General features: G+C 33.4%; 1 protein-coding gene across 7 annotated transcripts in view; it reads right to left on the bottom strand.

The window, feature by feature from the left end:
* LOC119638839 (putative thiamine transporter SLC35F3) overlaps window positions 1-13,149 on the bottom strand; it is a 32,173-nt gene that overhangs the window by 18,463 nt on the left and 561 nt on the right. The gene's annotated exons all lie outside the window — the stretch shown is intronic.

Genomic DNA, 13,149 nt, shown 5'->3' with positions numbered 1-13,149 from the left:
CTTTTAAGTCTCCAAAGATTCTAGCAATTATCGTCAAACAGTTGCGAACGTTCAAGTATAACCATGTAATGTAAGTCTAACTAGTTCAAACATTTAAAATTGTACACGAGGGTTGTATGAAAAGTTTTGAAGTAAATAAGAAAAAAATTGTTTTTTTTTGCAAAATTCACTTTTTTCGTCAACGTAATATACTGCAAGATCAATGGTATCAGTTGAAGGGTTCTCAAACACCTCATTACTTCAAGACTCTCACAAAATGCGCTTTACTTTTGCTTTAACTTTTACAATGATTTTATGCGAATTTCTCTGACGAATGCAGCGGGTGGATTGGGAATTTCGCCAACGACTGGTCGGACATCAATCATCATTTCAAGAGAATCAAGTAGTTTCCAGTTTCGGGTTCTTACGAGAAAAATTACCAAATTTTTTGTGGTCTAAGTTATTTCTAATGACTGTTGTTAGTGGCAACGATATTATAACATTAAAACTATTTCATGTCATTTAACTTTTTTTTTATTATTACTATTATTATTTAAAACGTAAATAAATATCCAATAGAAATTACACTTTGATTGACTTTTGTGTTGGAAAATATTCTTCAAAGTAGAATGAAATCAAGCCTAGAGACAAATAGAAACTAAGACACCTGTTGTTGTTGGGGTTCAGTTAAATGAAATGCTTAAATGTGAATACTTAACATATGCTAGTATTTTTCAAAACTTTTCAAAGAAAGCACAAATAAGTTCATAAGTGCTTGTATACATCTGCGTTAACGTTGTTTAAAGAAAATTTCTTCATTTCGATAATATATTATGTGTTTACGGTAATATATGGAAAGAGGGAAGGAGAGAGAGAGATAGAGAGAGAGAGCCGCAAAGGAAATCTGAAGGTAATCGCACTAAGAATCTTACAACATTTCCATTTCATTTTCTATCTAAATGAAATGTGTGCATAACACGCATAAGACTTCACACAAGATGAGGTACATGTCTCTCTAATGGATTGCAATGCAATACAATTGAGATGGTTTGTAATTTACTATTGCAACAAAATGGCAAAGATGAGAAAACTGCACACACAATGATGTTTGCGACAAATCCCACCCACCGTGCAGTGCTATCTGCACTGCTTAGTTATGTTATCCGAAATCATTACAATGTGCTCTTTTACAAGGCCATATCGAATTGACAGATTGAAGCAAATGAAGACTCCATCAACGATTAAGCCCGCTAGTAATACAGAGGCCAATACAATTCCTCACACATTTTTCTTGAAAATCTTACCTTCTTGCCCTGTTAAGACTTAATTTTCGCAAGAACACTTACTATGGGAGGGGATGTGAAAAACAGGCCAACATGGGACAAATTTAGGCCTATATTAAGTTCTTCTGTATGTCGCATATATATCACAGTTGGTCTAGGATATAAATGACGATAACAACCGAAATAGCTTTACTTGGTCTTAAATATTTAATATATGAGTACGCACTTAATAAATTTATGACAATTGACCACGCAAAGGTCTAAGCTTCCCAAAAAATTGAGATTGGTCCGCGATTAAGTTCAGTTGTCATCGTAATTCGTAGAGATCATCTGAACATAGCAAACTAGATAGCAGAATTTTATAATAAAGAGATAAATGGATTCACACGGACTCCTGGCTAAAACGAGATCAATTATAGCCATCAACGCTTTTTGACATTTTTCAGTTTGGTAATACCTAATCGAAAGATTAGGTCACCTGCCACAGATGCGTCCATTTCACCATTTCACCATTTCACTTGCAAAGCCCGGAATTACCGGGGACAGGATGATTAAATGAACTTCAATTTTGCTTCCATGACTTACTTGCATTCCGAGCATATACGTGCTTTTTTTTCTATGATTGCAAAGCTCTACATACTTAGCCTGAAAACCCTTTGAAGCCATGAGAAGACGCGTTTAAATTAAAATTACACCAAATATCGAATTCAAATATGGTTTGTCCGCGCTTATGCACTTATGCACAAATACTATAAACTCAGGATGTTTAAGGAATGCCGTCATTCAAATAATGGTTATCCACAATTCGGCGAAAACTTAATGTAGATTTTTCGCTTGTTCTTTTCTAATTGCTTCCTCTGTCTCTTGATATCTGTTGTAAACAATACACTTCTCCTTGAGTGAAAACCTTTTAGAGAGAATTTACACAAATTATTGAAATGGAAAAAAATAGTTTACATGAAATTGATGTTATGTACTCAGCTACTAGCAAAGAGAAAACGAACTATCTGGGGATTTTATATTAACAATGACCAAACATAGCATTAAATAATAATTAAAAATTAAATGGGAAATTTTCATTTGCCAAGTATTTAAAAATTTATGGTAGAAAATTACAACAAATTAGAAAACGAAAAAATTCACACGCTATATACTTAACATCCAATTTAAAAAACAATTAAAACGTTTTATAAAATATTCAAACGTTTTGTTTGCTCCCTTGTACACGGTACACATGGATTACTTCGCGATTAAAAGAAATAATCGTTGAATGCAAACTTTTATCTCCAAATCTAACGATGAAGTATATTTTACTTGTATTGCTCCATTCAAGATGATCTTAACACGTTTATATAACGAGATTCTTTCTATTCCTATCTACTATCTAGCTAGGGGAAGGAAGATACTGTTCAGCTTGACTCTAATCTGGCAGTGTAGGGAGACATAAGAGATGTGAAATAAGTGGGAGATATTGTTCTTTCGGGTTCATTATCAATGAACCGGGTTCGGGTATCGGGTATCGGGTTCATGGTCAATGAAATACCACTACTCTTACTGTTTCCTTACTTACTTGATTAAATGAAACGTGTACCATTACTTAGCCATTATGCGGATATATTTATATATCTTATGATATTGGGGCCTTATGCAAGCCTCTTGATCAAAGTATTAAAGAGTTTGTAAAAAAATTTTAATGAGATTGTTTGGCATTTCGCTGCTTAGTCAATCAATATTCAAAATTTGATCCAATTCAAGGACATTGCCAGGTAGGGAGTTTGACTGGGGCGGTACATCACTCAAATAATAACGGAGGTGTCCCAAGGCTAGTTCAGTGCAGACAGAAACCACACATTAGAGTTAAATTGGCCTAAGTCTATATATGGAACGATTATAAATATATTTGTACATTTTCCATGTCACTTCAATTCTCATTCATAAGCTCCTTTAGTTGAGCTCTACAGCTTTTTTCGCCTCTAGCCCAGCAGCGATTAAATTTTTATTAATTTCGAATTAAGTTTATAGATAAAGGGTCTCCTGACTTTTCAGATAAACAAAAGGAAAATCTGCAGAGAATTAGCAAATTTTCAGGTTCTGAAGAAACATCTAGCCCCCAGGTTTTTAAAAATTAATAAATTTTCATAAAATGAATAAAAACTCTAGAACGTGGTTGTGATCTGGAAAATATTACGCACCACATTAGATTCAGGGATATATTGTCATAGAAGAACACAATGTGTATTATTATTATAGTCACACAGAAAAACATGCCTTGGGCGTTGCACTATCTCTTTGATGTTCTTTCGAATATGGCTTTAAAATAATTTATCCAATACACGTAGCTAATCCATTTGCTTATGAATTTTCTTGAGGATGCCCTGTGATAGTCAATTGTAATTAAACAATCGTTGAAGATGTTCAGAAACTAGTTTAACATGATAAACAAATTATATATATATATATATATATATATATAATTTTATTTGTTCAACCCTAGTTGCTAGTATTTCACTCATTCAGACTCCTCCGATTAGTTATTATATTGTGCACAACCTACGATAAAAAATCGCAGTTTTCGAAATATTTCGGTGAAATTTTATACACTCAAATATGTTGATCGAAGCTGGAACTCTATTGAAACTGCGCTCGATCTGATCGCTCTCCATATGAAGCCCTATGTTTAAAAAGCCAATATAAAAAAACAAAAACACATAAGAGATCATACGAAAACTAAACCTTTGCAGCGAAACCTAATTTTTGGCACCTAATGATGGAAATCACTCGGCTGCAGTGGTTCAGCATTTAAGGTCAATTTCCTACAAAGTTCTATTCTACGAAGCTCCTACCATATAAAGTTCCCGTCAAAGAGAAGTCTTTACATAGCAACCAGATATAATTTTTGCTCTTCCTTGACTAAGATAATAGAAGGAGAACAATAAGTTTTTTTATAAATAAAATTTAATTTCATGTTACGTTTCGAGTTCGTTTTTGGCCCCTCCCATTATAAGTGTACTTATGAAGAGTAAGACGCAACTTTTTTACAGCACAAAAAAAATTATTTCTTTATTCATTATCACAGTTGTTGTTGAAGAGACTAAAAAAAACAAAGGAAGAAACTAAATTTCTATCCTCTATAGTATTGCACGGGCAAGCGCGATTTTTCCTATTTCTATAGAATGTGAATAGCACGCGAAAGGTACAAAAAGTGTTTTTGCATTGTAGGCATGCCGCTCAGTTGGTTCGGGTCATTTTCAAATTCTTTTGTAAATTTGTAGGAGAAGAAGGGTTTTTTTTTTTGGGAACGGAAGAGTGTTTACCACAGGTACTACAATCTTGGGTAGATGGACAGATGGACATGTTTAAGTGCATTGCGTATCCGACACTAATCCAGAATGTGTATACTTTATATTGTGTGGGACACTTGTTTCGACGCGTTACAGAGGTTATCCCCCAAAAAAATTAACTTGTGATACGCTATAATCGCCTTCCAATTTTTTTACAGAAGCTAATGCATCGCCCATGTGAATTTTTGTATTTTTATCTTCCGTAATGTGTGAGTAGTTAACGAAAGACAAATTTTTTGTTTTCCTTTGAAAAATACGAACGTTCTCCGGTTAAGTGAGACTGTAGGCGTGTTCATCAACCGATTTGTCCCACTTTTGCCACCAAGAGAATGTTTACAACAGACATTATACAGAGGGACAGAGGGACATGCTTAAATCGAATCAGAATTTGATGCTTATCAGAAAGATGTATACTATGTATGGTCTCTCTTTGAAGCGTTCTTCTGAGCGTTGCAAACGTTTTAATAAAATGAAAAGATGAAAAGATTTGCCCAAAAACTTGCTTCCAGAAAATCTCAAAACTTATCTAAACTTCTAGAATAAATTGAAGGCTCTTTACTCTGGTAAGGCGTAAAGCAATCATCTTGTCTTAATTACGTCACGCTTAAATTCATTTTCTGAGATAATTGCATTTCGTTTTGCTTATTATAATTTATATGAAGAATAATTAAAAAAACTCTTTCGTATAATTTGGAAGGCAGAGCAAAGGTTCGCAACTCCACTAGGGGGAATTAGTTGATATTACATCTTCAAAATTTTACTTGTATGACATATTAAGGAAAATAATTCTTTCTTTTTTTGTAATGGTTGAAGAACAATATTCCTTAGAGAGAGAGCGAGAGAGAGAGAGCACTTTAAGTTTTCTTATTTTGTACTTGGCATTGGATAGTTTGCCCACCTGCGGAAAGCAACGAATTTCTTTTTCTTCTCCTTTGAGCTGAAGTAGTTTCTCTTTTACTTTTTTTTTTTCTTTTGTTTAAGTGCACTACTGAAGTGTGAGAATATAATGGTTTTGTCATTCACTCAAAAATGTGCATTAAAAAGTTGAGAAGACGCGCATACTTGGTCAAATCGAAATTTTAAGACCATTTATCCTCCTCTGTCGATTAAAAATTTCCTAATATTGAGATAGAAGCCATGTTTGTATTTCTTGGGTCGTATGCATTGATTTGTTATTTCTTACTATTCAAGTAATATACGTATACTGGATCGAAGTATGATAAGGATTAGCCTGTCCGACCGACGTTGCTCATTAAATGTACAAGTGTTGACGAAGAAGATGTAGGTAGACATGATTTATTATTTCGAACGCTAGGAAACACCAAATGGAGACCGTACACATTTGATTCGATATATATTTGGCCAAGGCATGTTATAGAAGCTTCGTGTCCTAGCTTCATTATCCTATCCGATTGAGATATACTTGCTAAGTTATTTGGGTTATAATGCAGGGTAATATGCACTAATTCACCTATAAACTGTACATACAACTGTCTTTTATCAAAACTGTAAGATTTCGCAACTATGGACTAATCAAACTTGTGAATACGGCAAGTAAAAGCATTGAAAACAAGCCTACAAACATTCCTATAATTGCGAAAATTTGAGAAAAACTCTTTGGAAAAATAAAAAAAACTCAGATTATTGTCCTGGTTTTCAAACTGTAACGAATATAAAAACAATAAGAATTGGCCCTTGCTATTGAGTAAAACATTTGGTATAGAAATGAGTGAAATATCAAGCCAAAATATGTGCTGGGCCAGCAGTGGTACTAACCAGTCGACTCAAGCATAGATGTTTTGCGATATTTGAGCCGGTGGTTGCCTATAGAAGATTCATCTCACCTCAAGGCAAATATTACTTTCTTACTTGTTGTTTTTATAAAACGCCTACTAACACCATTACATACACGTAAAGATGTACGACGCTCATTAAACAATGGAGATTTTATGTAAATAATTTTCTTTTTGCGTATTTTCTTAGCAGGAGCAATAAAATTGAGTTCATGCTTACACATAGCAATGAGATGAATTTGTGTATGAAAGCTTATGTGCATAATCACCTTATGAATAATGAACCCTTGAAAAGTTTGCCTACAGCTTATAAGCATGCAAACATTTAAGACCCTGATTTTTGAATGCGAAGGCGTAGTTCGCATTTATTTATTTATTTTTTTATTTATTTGTTTTTTTTTTTTTTTTGCGCGTATAATAATATTATTTTTTTTTATAATTTTTTTTTTTTTTTTTTTGTTGCCAACAGTTGATCCTAACGTGTTTTTTTAATTAATAATAACACGAAAGTTTTTTTTGTTAAAAAAAAAAAAATGTTTCTCTCATTACCTTATAAATGCATTAAATTAGTTTAGTAATAACATTGTATAAATTGTGAAAGAAATATCCTCTGTTGCTTTCATTGCTGCTGATTTGAATAATTTTCAAATAATTAACTTAATTATGGGATTTTAATCTCTCAATGAGATGATTACGTTAAAAATTAGGAAAAAGCGATTTTCGGTTTATAAAAAAAAAAAAAAAAAACCGAAAAGCTTTAAGGTCACTATAGTAAATGTGCTAAATACAAGTTCTGAAATTGCGAAAAATATGCAATTTTAGCCGTATAAAAGTCACTTCTTTATAAAGCGGATCAAAACCGTGCATCGTCGTAATAATATTTTTGTCTAAAGATTTTATATTTTAGCATTTTCGTCATAAAATATCAGACGAATTAGAACTTATTTTTTGGTAAGACTCCCTATAGGGGAACGAAGTACAAAAATGGACCATGTGGGTCATATCGTTTCAGAAAACGTCTCTAAATCGAAACATTTTATTAAAGTATTTTTTTTTTCCATTCCTATCTATGAATTTTTCTAACTATTCTGACAGACTATAAATTGTGTATCAGAAGGATACTTCGTCCAAGTGTGAACGCTATGGAGAAAAAAACACATTTTTGTTTACGATGTAATACGATGTCCTCTTATTAATAATCATATCCTGTAGAATGTTTGAAATGACAAAGAGGTAGCAGTTGTTTTTGATTCTAAATTCAAATTTGATAGTCATATAGAAGTTTCAGTTAATAAGGCTAGATCCCTTTTAGGGTTTATAAAAAGATGGTCTAAAGGATTCAAGGGCCCGGCCCATACGTTACCAAGTGCTTGTATACATCTTTAGTTAGATCAACTCTTGAATATTCGGCGGTAGTTTTGCTTGGAATCCGTTCAAGATCTTGGGACTTCCTGATATTTGCTTTGAGAGGTTTGGAATAAGATACTTCCCTTCCCTATCTCTTCCGTCGTATGATAATAGATTGAAGCTCACTGACTTGCCTACCCTTGAAAAAATGGAGTGAAAAGTTGAGCGTAGCCTTCGTCTTTAAACTAATAAAAGAAGATATTTATTCGACGGCTTTATAAAAACTTACTGATATTCATATCCCCAATAGCATCTCAAGAAATTTGTTGATCTTGCAGCTACCACAATGCCGTACCAATTCTAAATTGTTTACTCCATTTCGGGTAATGTATAAAAGATTCAACGATCATTGCCACTTACTTGATCTGCCCGTTGATTTTGTCGGTGAACAGGGTCAAAAGGACTACATTGCATAACTAAATGCTAAACATTTTTGAGTTTTTCACAACTACAGGTAATTGAATCATATGCTACTAATAATTATGAATAAATAATCAGCCTCATCGTCGATAAACATTCGTCAATATCTTAGTTTAGGGCTTAGATGAGTTTTAGTATATGTTATATGTTTATTTTCATTTGTTTTTCCCCTTTATACTATATTTTAAGTTATTTTGTAGCTTACGTTCGGCTAATGACTTGTTATTGTTGTAGCGGAATTTAATTAAATAAATAAATAAAAAAATAATTACCATTAACAGAATGAAAGACCTGCTTGGACGGGCGTTAAGTCGTCGCTCGAAACAGGGAAAACTCTCTATAAGAAAAAATGCCTGACGAATATTGCCGGGGATGAACCACTTTCCGGGGAAGTGCTGCTAAGATTTCCTTGAAAGTTTTTTAGCAAAAAGATTGCTTCAGTGTGGCTTTAAACTAAATCCGGCCTTCCCTTCTCGTTAATATTGCGCTCGGCACATTGATTTATTACCGCTTCCAATTTCATAAACTTTTCATTGCTTCCGAATCATCTCTAGCCTTTTATTTTATTTCGATCTCCATAGCGAAATCATAATTTTTAATCCGAACAAAGCGGCTCTTAATCTCTAAACTACGTTCGTCGTAAACTTTTAAAACTAAATTCTGATTTCTCGAAATAGTTCGTTATAAGACGAATAATTTTAAGAACAAAAATACTAGAATTTGACGCTATTACTCTTATGTTTTCTATATATGTATCGACTATATATATTCTATTCCCGCTTTTGTGAAATTTGACAAAGGTACACAGGGACACCGCCATCCCTGGAAAATTTGATAACAACTTATTTATACGTCTGGTAAAATTACTACTTTTTCTTTGCCTTAATTATTGACCCCATAATGTCTTTATAGTATACAAGTCCGCACAAAGCCCTTTGCGGATTTAATTTTCGTATAGTGGTTTGCTTAGTATCTCATAGTGAACTTTAAGGTACACATTAGGAAATCGGTCAATTAAGTCAATTGCAAATTTTTTAGAGCGCGTTTAATATATTAAAGTTGATGCATTTGTTTCAGAACAGCTTGAAATCAAAAGTGATGTCGAAAATAGTTAAAACAATTTTTCAGTGCTAGTGAAACTGCAAGGAATCACGCTTGAAACACCTAAGAATTAAGTCTACCTTCCTATATGTGAATATATATGGAAAGAGAATATTCTTTTTTTTTTTGAAAATAGGATAAAATCGAATGCCACGCCTATAAAAATTGTATAAAACTATTCAGGAGACGGACAAGGGGAGATGAATTTATATTTTTGATACATTTATATAAAAAAGATTATATATTACATTTCAACCACATGTGATCGTCATCGTCATCTCCTTCTGTCAACAGCAGACATTTTGTAGGCGAGAGCTACTGCTATGCAAGCTACGATAGTTTTTCGAGAAGTTCATGCGTAATCTACGCGAATCTACCCTACTTCAAATGTGTAGTAAGTATATCATTGAATCAAACCCTTGGAGAAAATTTAATAACTGCACGTTTCATATTATGTGGCGTAATACAAATTCGTTCTTAAAAACGTTCTTTAGAACTTCTTTATGTTTTTTTAATGTGAACCAATCAATCACTCAAGTAATGCCCCTTTTTCTTGTAGTAAGAAAGAAGTGATCACAGAGAAAGAGATAAGGAGCGGCCGCCGCCTACTTTGGATGAGCTCAACCGATAAGTGTAGAAAGACGCTCGGAGCTCTCAGAGGCGCAAAGAAATTTTAAAAGGCAAACAAAGTCCTTATCTAAATCGGAAAACATTTATATTCTTCTTGCTCTTAAGTAAATCAATAAATAACAAAATTACTGAAATTATTTTCAACTTGAAATTTTGCTTTAAAATTCAATCTGTAGTTTATTCTATTTAATCGAATTGACAATATTTTTATTGTAGCTAAAGAAACGACTCGTTGTTTCATTTATTAAATGCTCTAGTATATAAAGCATAAAAAACAAGATCTGTCATCATTCATCAGCAAGAGAAATGCGATGCCATCAACTAACTATTAAATGTTGTCATATTTGAGACATACTGTGCTTTGGATGCATATTGTAGTCAGTAGATGACATTTTTAACGTTACTCTAACGTCTGTTAGCGCGGTTAGGACGCATAGAGTTGAACCCATAAGTACAACAAATATTTTAGAGACAACGTTAATGATTCTGTAAAGCTAATAAATGAACAAAAGCGAAAGAAAACAAAAGCTTGCAATAAAAAAAAAAGAAAGAAAAACTAGCTAGCGCGTTATGCCACGTAAAGGCGAACATTAAACATCCTGCGTCATTTGTAAAGACAATTTGAAAATACATCGCTAAGCGGAAATAATTCGGAAAAGATCCAATCCAAATTATTTTCAACACGATTAATACTTGAGTCAAATCATGCCGGTATACCAGGTTTTATCAAACTATTTCACAAAATTACTACCTGTACGAGGAAAACGTCGTACGGACGGACAGTCTTAAATTGATACAAAGATCATTTTGAAGAGATCCATATAATAAAAGGACGATCTATGCCAAGTAGTTCGTAGTGTTGTATACATTAACATGAGCCCAATATACCCTTACCACACCATGCGTAGGGTATAATTAACTAAGCAACGAAAATACCCCCAGCTTTACCTTTCAACGAAAATTTCTTTTGCCGAAACGGTGAAGAAGACTCGCGGCGAGTAACGTTTATTGCAAACACAGGCACACAATATTCAAAAAAAAAACCTGGCGGGGAGTGGCTAGAATTCGCTAAAGAAACTGAAAGCCGTAATTTAATACACTCTGTGCTACAAAAAGGACGAAAATATTGTAGTTGGCCTGGACCGAAAATTTGGGTACCCATTTTGATGGTTCTAACCGTGACGACCTCTGCTTAATCCCAAAATATCACTTCCTTCACTTTTCACTAATGTTGGCGGGTCAGAAGAAAACGGATGGACATTTTTATTTCAGTAATGTTTTCGAAGAGCTGAATTTGAAATTTTCATCTGATCAGTGAAAGAAGAAGAGAGTTGATGATGTTAGAACGATTTGGATGAGCTTCGCACGGAATAGGATGACATATAGGACCATCTGCCAACTGCCTATAAGAGTTGAACCTACTGCGAATTACCATGGATTCAAAATTCAACTACAGAATGGCCGCTTCTTGGTCAGCCGATGCTTGACAACGTAGAAACGCAATGAAGTGATTATGTTGTTTTAAACAAATACAGCCCAAATTGTTACGGGCTTGGACATTTTTAAACCAGGGTAATTGATGCAATTTCAACCAAGGATCGTGAAATTGACAACAAATAAGAATGCTTTAGTCGGGCAAGAACGAAGTTAAGACACCCTACACCACTTCGCTTAAGTAGCACCAAACATTTTACCTTTTTTTTGTGTACGTATGTAATTCTCATGGAAGACCTCATATTGCGGGATACGCAAATGCCAACATGATGCAAATTTAGCAAATTTGCAAAAGAATTTATTATTTTCCAATTGCTTTCGTCAGAGCAAACCGAAAATTAGGCTTTGTCGCCATAGAAGGATTTGTTTTCATACGAGTCCCTATATATGGATAGATCTCTGCGATCCCAATTCCTCCTAGTTGATTTACTAAGGAGAAATTTTCATCATAAAATATTAAAAATTATGCCGTTTTGGCATATAAAGGCGGATGGTTCATTACACTTTTATGTGTTGTGAGCCCAATTGTATAGTTGAAGAGATTAAAAACATTGCCCCATCCGATCCAAAGTTTTTGCACCAATTTAGAATGCCGAAATACTATTACTAACAACACTCTCAAAATTACAATATCTTTTCGTATAACAAATCATGAAAATAAAACGTTATATGGGGAGTGTACGAAAAAGTAGCTCGATCCAAACAATTTTCAATAGCGTTCGCCCGACCAAACATACACATCAGTGTATCAAATTTTATGAAAATATCTCGAAAATTGCAACCTGTACGTTGAACACAAGTATACACGGATGAACAAGCGTCCAATAAACGATGGGTTTATCTCAAGCCCTTCTTGCCGTTACTACCGTCCGTACAAGTTTAATATACCATGTACTGCAAGTGTTGTAGGGAACAGCGTGTGAATGAGACAATATATCAAAAATAGTGAAAAAAAGCACAATAAACAAACCCAACGGATTGTGAAGGTTTTATTTCTCAGCATTACTGTTTGCGAGAAAAACGATAATAACAACAGCAGCAACAACAATAAGAAACCTACTTTGCATTAATGAATTCGTGGTCGTGGTTATGGTCAAGCGCAAACTTGTATTATTAGTTCATGGTGCTTGCATTTCCTTTAAAAAGCGTACGGAACTAAACGATTGTTATTTGTTAGCAGCTTTAAGCTAATAAACAACTGTGGCGTATGATAAATATATAAATAAAATTTCATTCATACGCATTGTTTCACTACTAAAACAAAAAAAAAAATAAATAAAAAGATAATATAAACGACGGATTGTCGTCTATTATGTATGTATTGTACATGCTCTCCTTTTTCTCTTTTAGGTAATTACAATATTTCTCTCTGAGTGAGTGGTTGCAGCGACGCTATATATATATATATATATATATATATATATATATTTACATATGTAGTAGGATAAGAAAACTTTTAACAGCTTTTCTTGTTTTTTGGACATATACACAATTTTATTTTATTTATTTATTTATTTGTTTTTTTTTTTTTTTTTTTCTGTGTGCTTCTTGTTTTCACCTTTGCCACTACGAACTTAACCACAAAAGTTTAAGTACACAAACCTGCACTTTTTTTTTTTTCCTTTAATATATATACACACACGCGTTCTTTTAAGATAGGGTTCTCTTGGGTCAGGTGTGCGTTTGAGTTTATTTAATTAA

This window comes from Glossina fuscipes, unplaced genomic scaffold, assembly GCF_014805625.2.
Source record: "Glossina fuscipes isolate IAEA_lab_2018 unplaced genomic scaffold, Yale_Gfus_2 110, whole genome shotgun sequence".
Taxonomy (NCBI): domain Eukaryota; kingdom Metazoa; phylum Arthropoda; class Insecta; order Diptera; family Glossinidae; genus Glossina; species Glossina fuscipes.
The sequence above is the reverse complement of the archived record's forward strand: the minus strand, read 5'-3'. Positions and strand labels throughout refer to the sequence as shown.